Below are 14,143 nucleotides of genomic sequence, written 5' to 3' on the forward strand. Positions count from 1 at the left end.
ATGTGGGGGTAATATATATCCCTACCATTATTACTGCTGCTGCTACGACTACTACTACAATAAAACAATTAGAATAATTCATGATACACATAAAAAATGACTCCTCTCTGCAGGACATCATAAAATACTGCTGTCTATCACCGTACAAGATATAAGATAGAAAAACGATTTTTCTTCAGAAGCAATGTACATTAATGACTAATTTGGCAAAAGTGCAGTAAATGTACATCATCATCCCACAGTGTTCAAATTATATTTTATTTAACATATTCATGACCATAATTAATTAATATGCCTCCCTTTTGGAATATTAACAGAGTTAAATAATAGTAATGAATAGCTCTTTGTTCTACAAAGCTATTGACTCCTCCGCTATTAATAAAGTGGTTTGGTACAATTAAAAACCAAGGAAGTTCTGCATCTTTTAACAGCGCATTTGTCAATCAAATTAGCATTGTTTTGAATAGAATATTCATTATATTGAATTATACAGTGTGCTTGAAGGTCGAGCAAAAAGTCTTTCTATTTCCTATGTATCCTTACATATACCCTGTGGTCTGTTTTTCCAGTGTATCCACTTGTATCAATTTATGATGTGGTGTTAAAGGTTTTTTTTTTTTTACTACTGACCTTCTGCTCTATCCTGATTAGATATCCAATACCATTTCTCTGTCTTCATTCTAGACCTGAGAAGATTGATTGAACAAGCCAAGGAGACATTTTCAATCAAGGTAATGTATAAGGCATATGACACAAGAGGAAACACAACACTGTTCATGCAGATTACATTCAGCGGGAAAACTATCAGAATAACTCACATGATGACAAATTGACTTGCTGTTCCTTTGGCGTGGCTACAGAAATGATGTGTGGTTAAAATATATCCTTTTTATGCCCTGGCAGATCTGATAAGGAGAGCACAATGTAGGAGGATGACAATGTGATGTCTCATTAACTTACATGTAGGCATATAACATGACATATCATTGTTAGCTATCATTCTACTGATAAAACTGTTATCACAGAATTAATAAAAGTTGAAAGGTAAACAAGCAAACCGATTCCCAGTGGTAAAGGCTGCATTGCTTTCTGCACATGGGTGGTCATTCCGAGTTGTTCGCTCACTAGCAGTTTTTAGCAGCCGTGCAAACGCTATGCCGCCTCCCACTGGGAGTGTATCTTAGCTTAGCAGAAGTGCGAACGAAAGGATCGCAGAGCGGCGGCAAACTTTTGTGCAGTTTTAGAGTAGCTCAATACCAACTCGGCGCTTGCGATCACTTCAGACTGTTCAGTTCCTGCTTTGACATCACGAACACGCCCTGCATTCGCCCAGCCACGCCTGCGTTTTTCCGAACACTCCCTGAAAATGGTCAGTTGACACCCAGAAACGCCCTCTTCCTGTCAATCACTCTGCGGCCAGCAGTGCGACTGAAAAGCTTCGCTAGACCTTGTGTGAAACTACATTGTTCATTGCATTTGTACGATGCGCGTGCACATTGCGCTGCATACGCATGCGCAGAAGTGTCATTTTTTTGCCTCATTGCTGCACAGCGAACGAATGCAGCTAGCGATCAACTCGGAATGACCCCACTGTTGTATACAGTGCTTCTGTACCAATGGAAATGGACATATTATCTATATTATGTATAATGATGGAAGGTACCGTAGCTACAAAGTTGACAGCAAAGCTGGGTACACACTACACGACAGGCAAACAATACGATTTCCTTTGAACTCCGGACAAATGATATGGGGCCTTATTTAGGTTTGGTAGCAAACCAAAAAAGTAAGCAATTCAGCAAAATGATGTTGCACTGCAGGGGAGGCAGATGTAACGTGCAGAGAGAGTTAGATTTGGGTCAGTTATATTGTTTCTGTGCAAGGTAAATACTGGCTGCTTAATTTTTACACTGTAGTTTAGATTTCAGTTTGAACACACCACACCCAAATCTAACTCTCTCTGCACATGTTATACAGTATCTGTCCCACCTGCAGTGCACATGGTTTTGCACAATTGTTTACCTTTTTGGTTTGCTAACAAACCTGAATAACTGCCAAAGTACATACACACTTTGCAATCTTGCAAAAGACCTAACGATATATCATCAGTAGCCACACCCAGGAGTATACTGTCATTGACGATATTCTCAGATTTTGCTGCATGCAGGGCCGACCAGAAGACGTGGCTGACGAAAACCTTATTTTACATTATTCCTTAAAATGCACTATTTACTGTACATTAGTTTCAATTTCAAACATGTTATTCTTCGGTAACAACAGTATACAGTAGCTGCCTCATGCTGTATAACAAGTCATACTGTATATAGAATGAAGGAAAGAAGTCTGCAGCTACTCAGGTTGGGTCAGCTCTGATATCAACTAGTTCACTGCTGCATATGGTCAGTCAATCATAACCAGAATGTAGGCGGCGCTGTACAGAACTTCCAATAGTGAATTTATTAGTAACAATTAGCTGTACTTATTTAGCCAGTGTTGGACTGTGGCATGAAGGGCCCAGCGGGGGAATCAGTGCTAAGGGCCAATGCTTATGAGTGTGGCCAGTCTTCAGAGGAAGTATGACCAGCCAATGCAGAGGCTTGGCTACTCATTAGAGAGTGCATGGTCAGGAATCCTTGATAAATATGTAAATACTGCTAGTCCATGCATGATAATGTACCAGATTAATAACAGGAATGCTCTAGAAAATACACCATAGTCCTGTGTAGTATAATGTAACATATGTATAATGTATAACTCAAGTGCACAGTCTGGATCCTGATCCCTAGAGAAGGGGGTGGGCCCTCAGGCAGTGGGGCCACCAGGGGTTTCCCCTGTAAACCTGTGGGCCAGTCCAACCCTGTATTTAGCATAGCGTAATGATCACATCTAAAGCATCAGCAACAGAAACTGCTGGTCAACTGTGAATATTTTGCCATGTGTTTTCAGGATATTTTGCTAACATGGAAAGATACAGTAACAGCCATGATTGAAATAAATTAATTACCATATTTAACATATCTCAGTAACAATCCTTTTTTTTTAATAACTTTCATACATAGGGCGGGATGTATTAAGATACATCGCCGGCCCTCGCCACTTATCGCAGCGATGTTGCTCGCATTGTACTAACAAATCAATATCGCAATGGTCTGCGGGGGGTCTCCATCACCTCCCCAGGATCTTCACACTGCCTAGACACCGGGAAGTAGCAGCAGGCTGCCCCCGGCGCCTCCTCCTCCCCCCTGCAACCGGAAGGACCTCCAGCTGCGTTGCTAGAGGGAGGAGGAGATTACCTTCCAGTACCAGGGCTGCCTGGAGGAAGGTATGCCGGGGGGAGGGGGTCGGCGTCTGCGGCGGGTTGCGGCAGTTGGTGATAAGAAGCCCATAGGCTTCTATAGGGTATCGCCATCCAGAGATGGCGATACCCTGGATGGCAAAAAAACGGCAGTAGGGTCTTAGTACATTTGAAAATGTGGTAAAACCCAAGTTTTCGGGGGTTTTACTGAATTTTTCCTTTAGTACATCCCGCCTATATTGTTAGCTCTAAGCTGATTACTTCATTAGATCTTAATATCACAGTCACTAATGCTGACATAATAAACTAACTTTATATTAAATATCTATTTCAAGAGTGTAAGAGAACTATGATAGAAAATCCATTTTTTTAATGAATTGTTTTATTGAAAAAGATTATAAAATGAATCATAAATACTACTAAATATAATAATTGCATTGATCATACATAAATACTAGTAAAACAAATAAGAAAAATAAGCAGCGTGTCCTATTTCAATTTCCATACTGCAAAAAACAAACAAAACAATGCTGCTTCCTTTCTGGAGATAGTGGAATATCGTCTTATTATTGAACACTCCACTAAGTCATTTTGCACAGTGTGATTCATTAGTACTCAGAGGATAGCACTGGATTTAATAATCCAATATGATCAAATATAGAAGTACTGTAGCGTGTAAATTATTACTGTAATTTAAAATTGTTCATGGCAGTTCAATATTTTTGTTTGCCTGGAAAAAATTATATAATCTTTGAAAACAACGCTATTCATTTGTAAATACAATTCTTCTTGTAGTGAAGGCAATATGAATGTACTGTAAAAAAAAAAAAAAAAAAGTATCTTTCTTATGCCTAACAGAGCTACATAATGATTATAATGTCACATTTTCTTGTCAGGTTTTGCTAGACAATATAATATAATGCCAAATGTTGATAAATAGTGCTTTCATATGTATAAACTATGCCACCAAAATTATTCTGATTGTAGTAAACTTTATTGCTAAAATTATAAAATTGTAAAGTGCCCTTGTGATTAATAACCATTTTCGACTGCCTTGAACGCACATCAATCTGGGTTTTTGCTCAGTGGAAAAGGGTAAAAAAACAAAAAACAGGTCAAGTTACCCAGGAATCCAACCTGGGTAGGACCGGTTTACATCATACTGAGAACCCAAACCGCAGTGTCACAATGGGTGATCGGGAGGTTGGGGAACATGGTGCACGCTGGAGATTTGTTCCCTCATTTCTGCCTATGCGCTATGCACACAGCCAATCAGGGAGCACTATGACATTGAGCTCCCTGATTGGCTGGCGTGTCCCCAAGTGACAGAAGTCACAAGCGGATCTCACTGCTCCGTGCATGATGCTACAAACACGGCAGCCAGAAGCAGGTCTAGTTGAAAGTTCTGTTTGTGTACGAATTCCATGCTTTTCCGGCAGTGTATGGCTATTGTCGGCAGTGATTGAGAATATGAATTCTTAGTAAATTCCCGTGTTGCATGAGGTGTATGTGAACAAACAACTGTGTTTGACTGATGGTATATTGATTTGTATTTGTGTGGATGGCAGTGTATCTCAATACGAATTGTCCCAACACTGCCGAGACTTGTGTTTAGTAAATTTCCAAGTTACATTTTCGTATGAAAATGCAATCTCGAATCAAATCGTGACGTTAGTAAATTTTCACCATTGCATGTAATTGTGTATCACTTTGGGGCAAATTCACTTCTCTCCTCTTTTAGTATTGATCTCATACCTTTGCATGTGATTGCACCCACCAGTATTATATAAAAGGGAACGTTCCTCTTAATAAGCCTATGAGGGTGAGTAACTTGATATAACCTTGCGTGTGCAACCAGTATATACATAGGGGTATATGCAATTACCGGCGAATCGCGGCAATTTTTCGTCCGTTTTTTAATTCGACACAATTCGACCGTCGAATTCCGGCAAGTGGGTGCCGAATTCAACATATTCAATAAAAAACGGATTTGACAGTCCCGCTGTCGAAAAACGGCCAATTTGACGGATTTTGATCCGATATTTAAAAAACGGGAAAAAACTGTAAAAAACCCGAAAAAAAATTGCGTGGGGTCCCCCCTCCAAAGCATAGCCAGCCTCGGGCTCTTCGAGCCGGTCCTGGTTCTAAAAATCCGGGGGAAAAACTGACAGGGGATCCCCCGTATTTTTAAAACCAGCACCGGGCTCTGCGCCTGGTGCTGGTGCAAAAAATACGGGGGACAAAAAGAGTAGGGGTCACCCGTATTTTTTACACCAGCATCGGGCTCCACTAGCTGGACAGATAATGCCACAGCCGGGGGTCACTTTTATACAGCGCCCTGTGGCCGTGGCATTAAATATCCAACTAGTCACCCCCCCCCCCCCATCCAAGGGCTGCGGATGGGGGGCTGATAGCCTTGAGAAAATTGAAAGAATATTGTTTTTTCCAGTAGTACTACAAGTCCCAGCAAGCCTCCCCGCAAGCTGGTACTTTGAGAACCACAAGTACCAGCATGCGGGAGAAAAACGGGCCCGCTGGTACCTGTAGTTCTACTAAAAAAAAAATACCCAAATAAAAATAGGACACGCACACCGTGAGAGTAAAACTTTATTTCACACATGTCGACACACACATACTTACCTATGTTCACACGCCGACCTCTGTCCACTTGTCCATGTAGAATCCACGGTGTACCTGTGAATAAAATTATACTCGCCTCAATCCAGTGTCCGGATCTTTAAAAATAATCCTCGTACTTGGCAAAACAACAAAACGAACACCCGGACCAAACGGACTGAAATGGGTCCCATGTTTACACATGGGACCCCTTTCCACGAATGCAGAGACCCCCCCGTGACTGCTGTCACAGAAAGGTCTCTTAAGCCAATCAGGAAGCTCTACTTCGTGGCACTCTCCTGATTGGCTGTATGCGCGTCTGCTGGCAGACAGCGCATCGCACAGCTCCCTCCATTAGTTTCAATGGTGGGAACTTTGCGGTCAGCGGTGGGGTTACCCGCGGTCAGCCGCTGACCGCGGGTGACCTCACCGCTGACTGCAAAGTTCCCACCATTGAATATAATGGAGAGGCTTTGCGTTGCGCTGTCTGACAGCTCAGACGCGCATAGCCAATCAGCAGAGTGCCAGGACGTTGCGCTCGCTGATTGGCTGAAGGGACCTTTTGTGACAGCAGTCACGGGGGGTCTCTGCATTCGGGGAAAGGGGTCCCATGTGTAAACATGGGACCCCTTTCAGTCCGTTTGGTCCGGGTGTTCGTTTTGTTGTTTTGGCAAGTACGAGGATTATTTTAAAAGGTCCGGACACTGGATTGAGGTAAGTATAATTTTTTTCACAGGTACACTGTGGATTCTACATGGACAAGTGGACAGAGGTCGGCGTGTGAACATAGGTAAGTATGTGTGTCGACATGTGTGAAATAAAGTTTTACTCTCACGGTGTGCGTGTCCTGTTTTTATTTGTGTATTTTTTCCCAGTAGAACTACAGGTACCAGTGGGCCCGTTTTTCTCCCGCATGCTGGTACTTGTGGTTCTCCAAGTACCAGCTTGCGGGGGAGGCTTGCTGGGACTTGTAGTACTACTGGAAAAAACAATATTCTTTCAATTTTCTCAAGGCTATCAGCCCCCCATCCGCAGCCCTTGGATGGGGGGGACAGCCTCGGGCTTCACCCCTGGCCCTTGGGTGGCTGGGGGGGACCCCTTGATTGAAGGGGTCCCCACTCCCCCAGGGTACCCCAGCCAGGGGGGACTAGTTGGGTATTTAATGCCACGGCCGCAGGGCGCTGTATAAAAGTGACCCCCGGCTGTGGCATTATCTGTCCAGCTAGTGGAGCCCGATGCTGGTGTAAAAAATACGGGGGACCACTACACTTTTTGTCCCCCGTATTTTTTGCACCAGCACCAGGCGCAGAGCCCGGTGCTGGTTTTAAAAATACGGGGGATCCCCTGTCAGTTTTTCCCCCGGATTTTTAGAACCAGGACCGGCTCAAAGAGCCCGAGGCTGGTTATGCTTAGGAGGGGGGATCCCACGCAATTTTTTTTCTGATTTTTAACATTCCATTTAAAAAAAAATACATATATTTTTAAAAATATATAAATAATACTTGTGCCTCCAAAATAGACAAACCAAGTACCTAATCCCTTCTAATATAAATAGATATGCTATTACCAAAAAAAAAAACACAAAAAAAAACCATGTTTTTAAATTTTTTTATTAGATTCCGCCAGCAAAGTGTGGCGGATTGAAAATGACGAATTTACTGTCTAAAAGCATTGTTGTCGAATTTACAAACTTCAATTGAATATACTTTTGTCGAATTGCCGCATTTGTACCATTGCAGAAATGTCGAATTTGACAAATGTCAAATTTCAAAAAGTCGAATTTGGAAAGTCCGTTTTTTTGACGAAAAGTACTGAATTGCATTGTTGAATTTTTTTTTGGGGTGAAAATGTCCCGTTTTTCGACATTTTCGGGAATTCGACCGCAATTGCATATACCCCATAGTATCTTGACTTGCATTAACTACAGGTTTTTTTTTTCATATTCTGTTACAAATTATAAAGTTGATTAATGGCACCTCATGTTATGTTCATTGGATTTACATGACATAAGCATGTAGATTGTTTTTTATGAGAAGAAACTACAAAAAAGTGGCATAAAAATGTAAGAGGAAAATAGTTACTGAAATTAAACAGAATATACAGTAACTGTAGAATATGTACTACTGTATAACATGATTACTGGTAACAGCAAATTTCCAAGACTCACCAAAAATTTGGACAAACTACACAACAAATGTGGATGTTACTGATTGTCAGATCTACTTCACAGTGAAATAGCGGCATAGATTAATGCTTTTCATGGAAATATCAATCATTTTGAAGCTTATCTGTGTTGCTGTCAGGCACGGATTGAACTGCATATGTTGAATGTCATCCAAAGCCAGTTACTTAAGTTTAAAGTCAGTAGTATTTCATATTTTCATTGGTTGTAATAAAGTATTTAATAATACAAATCCATACTGGGAATCTCTAGCTGTAATGCATATTTATTGGCAAGCTGCTCAATCAGATTGTGATGTCACTCCGGTGCTAAAAGGGAGGGGTAATTCTGTGTAAGAAAAAAAAATTGTTATCCCTAATGTACACTGAGTGAAAAATAACACTATATAATAATCAGATAATACAGAGACCTTGGTTGCATATATCTAGTGTTAGGGACCCCCAATGACAGAGACGCCTTGCCGTTCGGCCTGGGGGCTTAACCCCATATCTGCAGATATATGCAACCAAGATCTCTGTATTATCTGATTATTATGTAGTGTTATTTTTCACTCAGTGTGCATTAGGGATAGCAAAATGTTTTTTCTTACACAGAATTACCCCTCCCTTTTAGCACCTGAGTGACAACACAATCTGATTGAGTAGCTTGCCAATAAATATGCATTGTAGTTAGAGAGGCATGGATGGGTCAGCATTAGGAGGGATTGCTGACACCAGAGTGCCATTGGAGAAGCTAGGGGTGTCTCCATGTAAGCTGGCTCTCAGATGCTGTAGGAGCCATTATCATGTGGCCTTACACTGTGCTATTAGACCCAGACATACTTGTAATTATTTATGGGGTGGGTTTGGGGTGTGGTGACTCCTTTGTTGGTATGGCTGTGCTGCTTCAGGTTGGTACACCCTAACACTTTATTAACACTTATGTTTTTCCCTATCACATTGTATATATGTTTGTATTATTTTAATCACACTTCTCACTCACATAGCACTTATGTGCTTCTTATTAACCCCCACTAATTTTCACATGTGTGCTGCCCTGGAGTGGACAGCCTGGCCGGCATGATGGGGTCCTGCACCCCGGACCCATATATAGTGTTAGGGGCCCCCAGTAACAGAGATGCCTTGCTGTTCGGCCTGGGGGCTTAACCCTATATCTGCAGATATATGTGACCAAGATCTCTGTATTATCTGATTATTATGTAGTATTATTTTTCACTCAGTGTGCTTTGGGGATAGCAAAATGTTTAATCTCTAGCTGTACTATGCAAACTATAGAGAATAACCGCATTCATTATCCATAAGGCAGTTTATAACCCTTTATCATCCACCCAGACCTGCTTATATTACCATTGCAGATTCTTAGGTTGCTTTGTGAGGAGCAGTGCCTGCCTGGTGCAAAACATAGGGGAAAGTATTAGGGGTAAATGTAAAAGCCTGCATGATGCAGGTATCATCAAGTTCCCGGTGAGTATGCCCGATGTTTTAAATAAAACATGCAGCAGACTTTCCAGGATCTCGCGGGTGCTGTATCTCATAGGCTATCATGGTTTTGCCTTATAAATTAATGTCCCTTTAAAACAATGGTCAGACTCATGCCAATGCTTGCATGTCACATGCTTTTATATTTCCCACCCGAAATGTATATACTATATGCATATCCAGAGCCGGCGGAACCAGCTCAGCAATGGGATGCAGTGCAGGGAGGCGCATGCCTGGAGAGGCGCTCTCACTGCTCTGCATTCCTTTGATGTGTGCAGTTGCTGCCGGCTGCGCCTATCACGGTACGTGCATACCGGCTCTCAAGTCCCCACTCCCACGGCGCTGATGTAATCTCCTCCCGTCCTGATGTAATCTCCTCCCACACCGCTGATGTAATCTCCTCCTGCAGTGGCGCTAGCAGTGGGAGGTGTGTGGGCGGGACTGACGGACAAAGGACGGCTTCGGGAGCAGAGAGCTGCAGTGACTACTGTACTTGACTGCAGTACTGCCAGGAGCCACTAGATGCCCCCATATCCATGGAGCCATCTCATCACCTACCAGGACTGAGGAACAATAGAGAGACTGCCCGGGAGGTTGTATCTATCAGAGGAACTAAGTGAGTATTTTGTATGTATGATTATCTATCTATCTGTCTGTCTGTCTATGTGTCTGTCTGGATTTTTTCACTCTGTCTCTCTTTGTTGAAGGGGTCTCTGCCTGCTATAATGTGTAAAATGGGGACTCTGTCTGCTATAATGTGTAAAATGGGGACACTGCTATATTGTGTAAAATGGGGACACCTGCCTGCTATAATGTGTAAAATGGGGACTCTTGCCTACCGTAATGTGTAAAATGGGGACACCTGCCTGCCGTAATGTGTAAAATGGGGACACCTGCCTGCCGTAATGTGTAAAATGGGGACACCTGCCTGCCGTAATGCGTAAAATGGGGACACCTGTCTGCCGTAATGTGTAAAATGGGGACACCTGCCTGCCGTAATGCGTAATATGGGGACACCTGCCTGCTATAATGTGTAAAATGGGGACACTTGCCTGCCGTAATGTGTAAAATGGGGACACTTGCCTGCTGTAATGTGTAAAATGGGGACTCTTGCCTGCCGTAATGTATAAAATGGGGACACGTGCCTGCCATAATGTGTAAAATGGGGACACTTGCCTGCCGTAATGTGTAAAGTGGGGACTCTTGCCTGCCGTAATGTGTAAAGTGGGGACTCCTGCATCCCGTAATGTGTAAAATGGGGACTCTGACTGCCGTAATGCGTAAAATGGGGACACTTGCCTGCCGTAATGTGTAAAATGGGGACACTTGCCTGCTATAATGTGTAAAATGGGGACTCTTGCCTGCCGTAATGTATAAAATGGGGACACGTGCCTGCCGTAATGTGTAAAATGGGGACACTTGCCTGCCGTAATGTGTAAAGTGGGGACTCTTGCCTGCCGTAATGTGTAAAGTGGGGACACCTGTCTGCCGTAATGTGTAAAATGGGGACACCTGTCTGCCGTAATGCGTAATATGGGGACACTTGCCTGCCGTAATGCGTAAAATGGGGACACTTGCCTGCCGTAATGCGTAAAATGGGGACACTTGCCTGCCATAATGTGTAAAATGGGGACTCCTGCCTGCCGTAATGTATAAAATGGGGACACGTGCCTGCCGTAATGTGTAAAGTGGGGACTCTTGCCTGCCGTAATGTGTAAAATGGGGACACGTGCCTGCCGTAATGTGTAAAATGGGGACGCTTGCCTGCCGTAATGTGTAAAGTGGGGACTCTTGCCTGTCGTAATGTATAAAATGGGGACACGTGCCTGCCGTAATGTGTAAAGTGGGGACACTTGCCTGCCGTAATGTGTAAAGTGGGGACTCTTGCCTGCCGTAATGTGTAAAATGGGGACACTTGCCTGCTGTAATGTGTAAAATGGGGACTCTTGCCTGCCGTAATGTATAAAATGGGGACACGTGCCTGCCGTAATGTGTAAAATGGGGACACTTGCCTGCCGTAATGTGTAAAGTGGGGACTCTTGCCTGCCGTAATGTGTAAAGTGGGGACTCTTGCCCTCCGTAATGTGTAAAGTGGGGACTCCTGCATGCCGTAATGTGTAAAGTGGGGACTCTTGCCTACCGTAATGTGTAAAATGGGGACTCTTACCTGCTGTAATGTGTAAAATGGGGACTCTTGCCTGCCGTAATGTGTAAAATGGGGACTCTTACCTGCCGTAAAGTGACAGTCGGAGTACCGACAGCGGTGAATCGAGTTCCCTCTGTGCGCTATGCGCGGTGTAAATGTGAACAAGATTGTGCTACTGTATGGAGTAATTTGAATTGGTACTATTGTGTGACCACGCCCCACCTGTTTTTTTGCGGCGTGAGACTTCATACTGCATTGTCTCTTTATTAAATATGAGAGAGAGGGCGCAAATTTATAGTTTGCAGGAGGGCGCCGAACACCCTTGCACCGGCCCCGTGCATATCCTTAACTTGTGAGCACACTAGTAATAGTGTGATTTGTGTGCACCTTGTTCATGAAAAAAGTGAAATTAACAGCACTGCACTCAGGGTCTACAGTATTATCAAGAATAGAAATCAGATAATGCTACAGTTCACAGATAATTATTATATCAGCATTTGACTATGATATATAATTATACACATACATCGATAAAAGCAACATAAAATTATATGATAAACACATGCAACACATACAGTACACTAATTAAAATGCCTCTGCATGGAAAATCAAGGGTCATATTCAAGGAGCCCTCCTATAACTACCAACAAGTATATTAATAGACTTATGTCCTTGGCTGCATGATCATTATGTCTGGTTAGAAAAGCGGCAATATCTCCCCAGAACATTAGTGATGTGAAGGTCCATATAATGATAAATATGAGATCGCTGAGATAACATGTTTAGAAACAAAACTATGATCATTTTAGAAGAAAACAGTGAGATTAAAGCCTCCAATAAAATCAGTTGGTAATGTTGCACCCAAATATATTTTATCCTTGCTGAGTGGAAAACCTGGTGTGCTGATCACCGATTATTCCAACTAGCTGGGCAGATCCATCTATTCAGGATCTCTTAAATGGGGATTTGATCCAATACCAGCAGCAGTGGTCTGATACACACTGTATAGCCAATGAGATTATAACCCAATAGGGAGTCTGCTTTCAAGTTGCACCGGTTCCTGGTGCACAGCATGCAACGGTTTCTAGTGGCTTTAGGAGATATCAAGTCCCAAGGGCAAAACTGCAAACTGTGTTTAACAGCAGTACCTGGATTATCCTTACAAGTGTTATTATTGTCCTTATATTGTAGTCATCTTTCCCTGGTTACTTCTTTAATATATTCTTTTGCTCTTGTGATTGTATAAGGTTTATAATCCTATTTAACCAAATATTACTGATTTCTTCAATTTGCTCATTACATACATCTTCTTCCATGCAGTTCCTCTTGATCCTCTTAAATTTGTCAGATGGAATTTTTCCAAGCCACTTGTAATGATTCTCACTGGTGGCTGAGATATAAGTGCTAGAGTCTATAGGTTTCCTGTATGTTTTGGTATAGATGGCTTTATCTTTTATATACAGGGTCAGGTCTAGGAAATTCACAGATCGTTTACTGATATCATAAGTTGATTGAATGCCCAGATCATTGTCATTCAGGATGCTACAAAGTGTCTCAAATGCACTTCTATTCACGCCATGTACCTGCCATAAAAATATTGGCATACTGTAACTGGGAGCAAATTTCGTCCCCATCATTTGCTCCTTTATAGGGATTTTGATATGTCCTGTAATAGTGCCTAATGCTTTGTTGACTGCTGTCTCAAGAAAGCAGTCACTATCTCTATGTACTTTAATGTGATGCTGTGATGGTGTTCTTTGTAGACTTCAAATGGGATATATTCTTTAACAATAAAAGTTCAGAAATAGTGGTCAATCCATGTGGAAACATATGAAGTTAAAGAATGTGATCCAGTGATGATCAGTCACTATTCTTGGGCACCTTCAGAAGGACATAAATTACTAGAGTGGATGCGTTTTTAACTTAAAACCTCAAAAGCTATTGTGATTCTGGTCATAGGATCATATTTCATTTTCTGGTAGGTCTCTTCCTCTGCCAACTGTCTATATATCTCAGTAATATATTGTCTGTCCATTATTACCAACCCATCCCATTTGTCATCTGGCAGCTACTGCCACTCAGAGGACAGCAAGCTGAGGAGGATGATGGCAAAGCAGTCATTGAGTCTTTCAGTGACGTACAGTCAGGGTAGGCAGGGGAAGCAGAGCCTCTCTTGTCATACATCAGTATACTCCAGAGTCCAGAGTTTTGACTATAATAATAAATGCTCTTGTATTTACTGCGTCTTACAGCAGAAAATTAAATAAAGGCTACAGCATTTATGTCACCAGAACACATTAGATACATAGTTTTTAGACTTTCTATCTGAGAGATACTAGGAGGGGGATTTTGTGCCATGTTCAGTGGGCAGAGATATTAGTATTATCCAGCAAACACTGTCCATCACTCAGTCGGGGCTGGGCTTA

General features: G+C 42.3%; 1 long non-coding RNA gene across 1 annotated transcript in view; it reads left to right on the forward strand.

Annotated features, from left to right (window-relative positions):
* The first annotated feature begins 682 nt into the window (after positions 1-682).
* LOC135056829 (uncharacterized) overlaps positions 683-14,143 on the forward strand; it is a 77,291-nt gene continuing 63,830 nt past the window's right edge. The window contains exon 1 of the long non-coding RNA XR_010244087.1: positions 683-731. This is a non-coding gene — a long non-coding RNA (uncharacterized LOC135056829). The remainder of the gene's footprint in view (positions 732-14,143) is intronic.

Source organism: Pseudophryne corroboree, chromosome 1 (assembly GCF_028390025.1).
Source record: "Pseudophryne corroboree isolate aPseCor3 chromosome 1, aPseCor3.hap2, whole genome shotgun sequence".
Lineage (NCBI taxonomy): Eukaryota > Metazoa > Chordata > Amphibia > Anura > Myobatrachidae > Pseudophryne > Pseudophryne corroboree.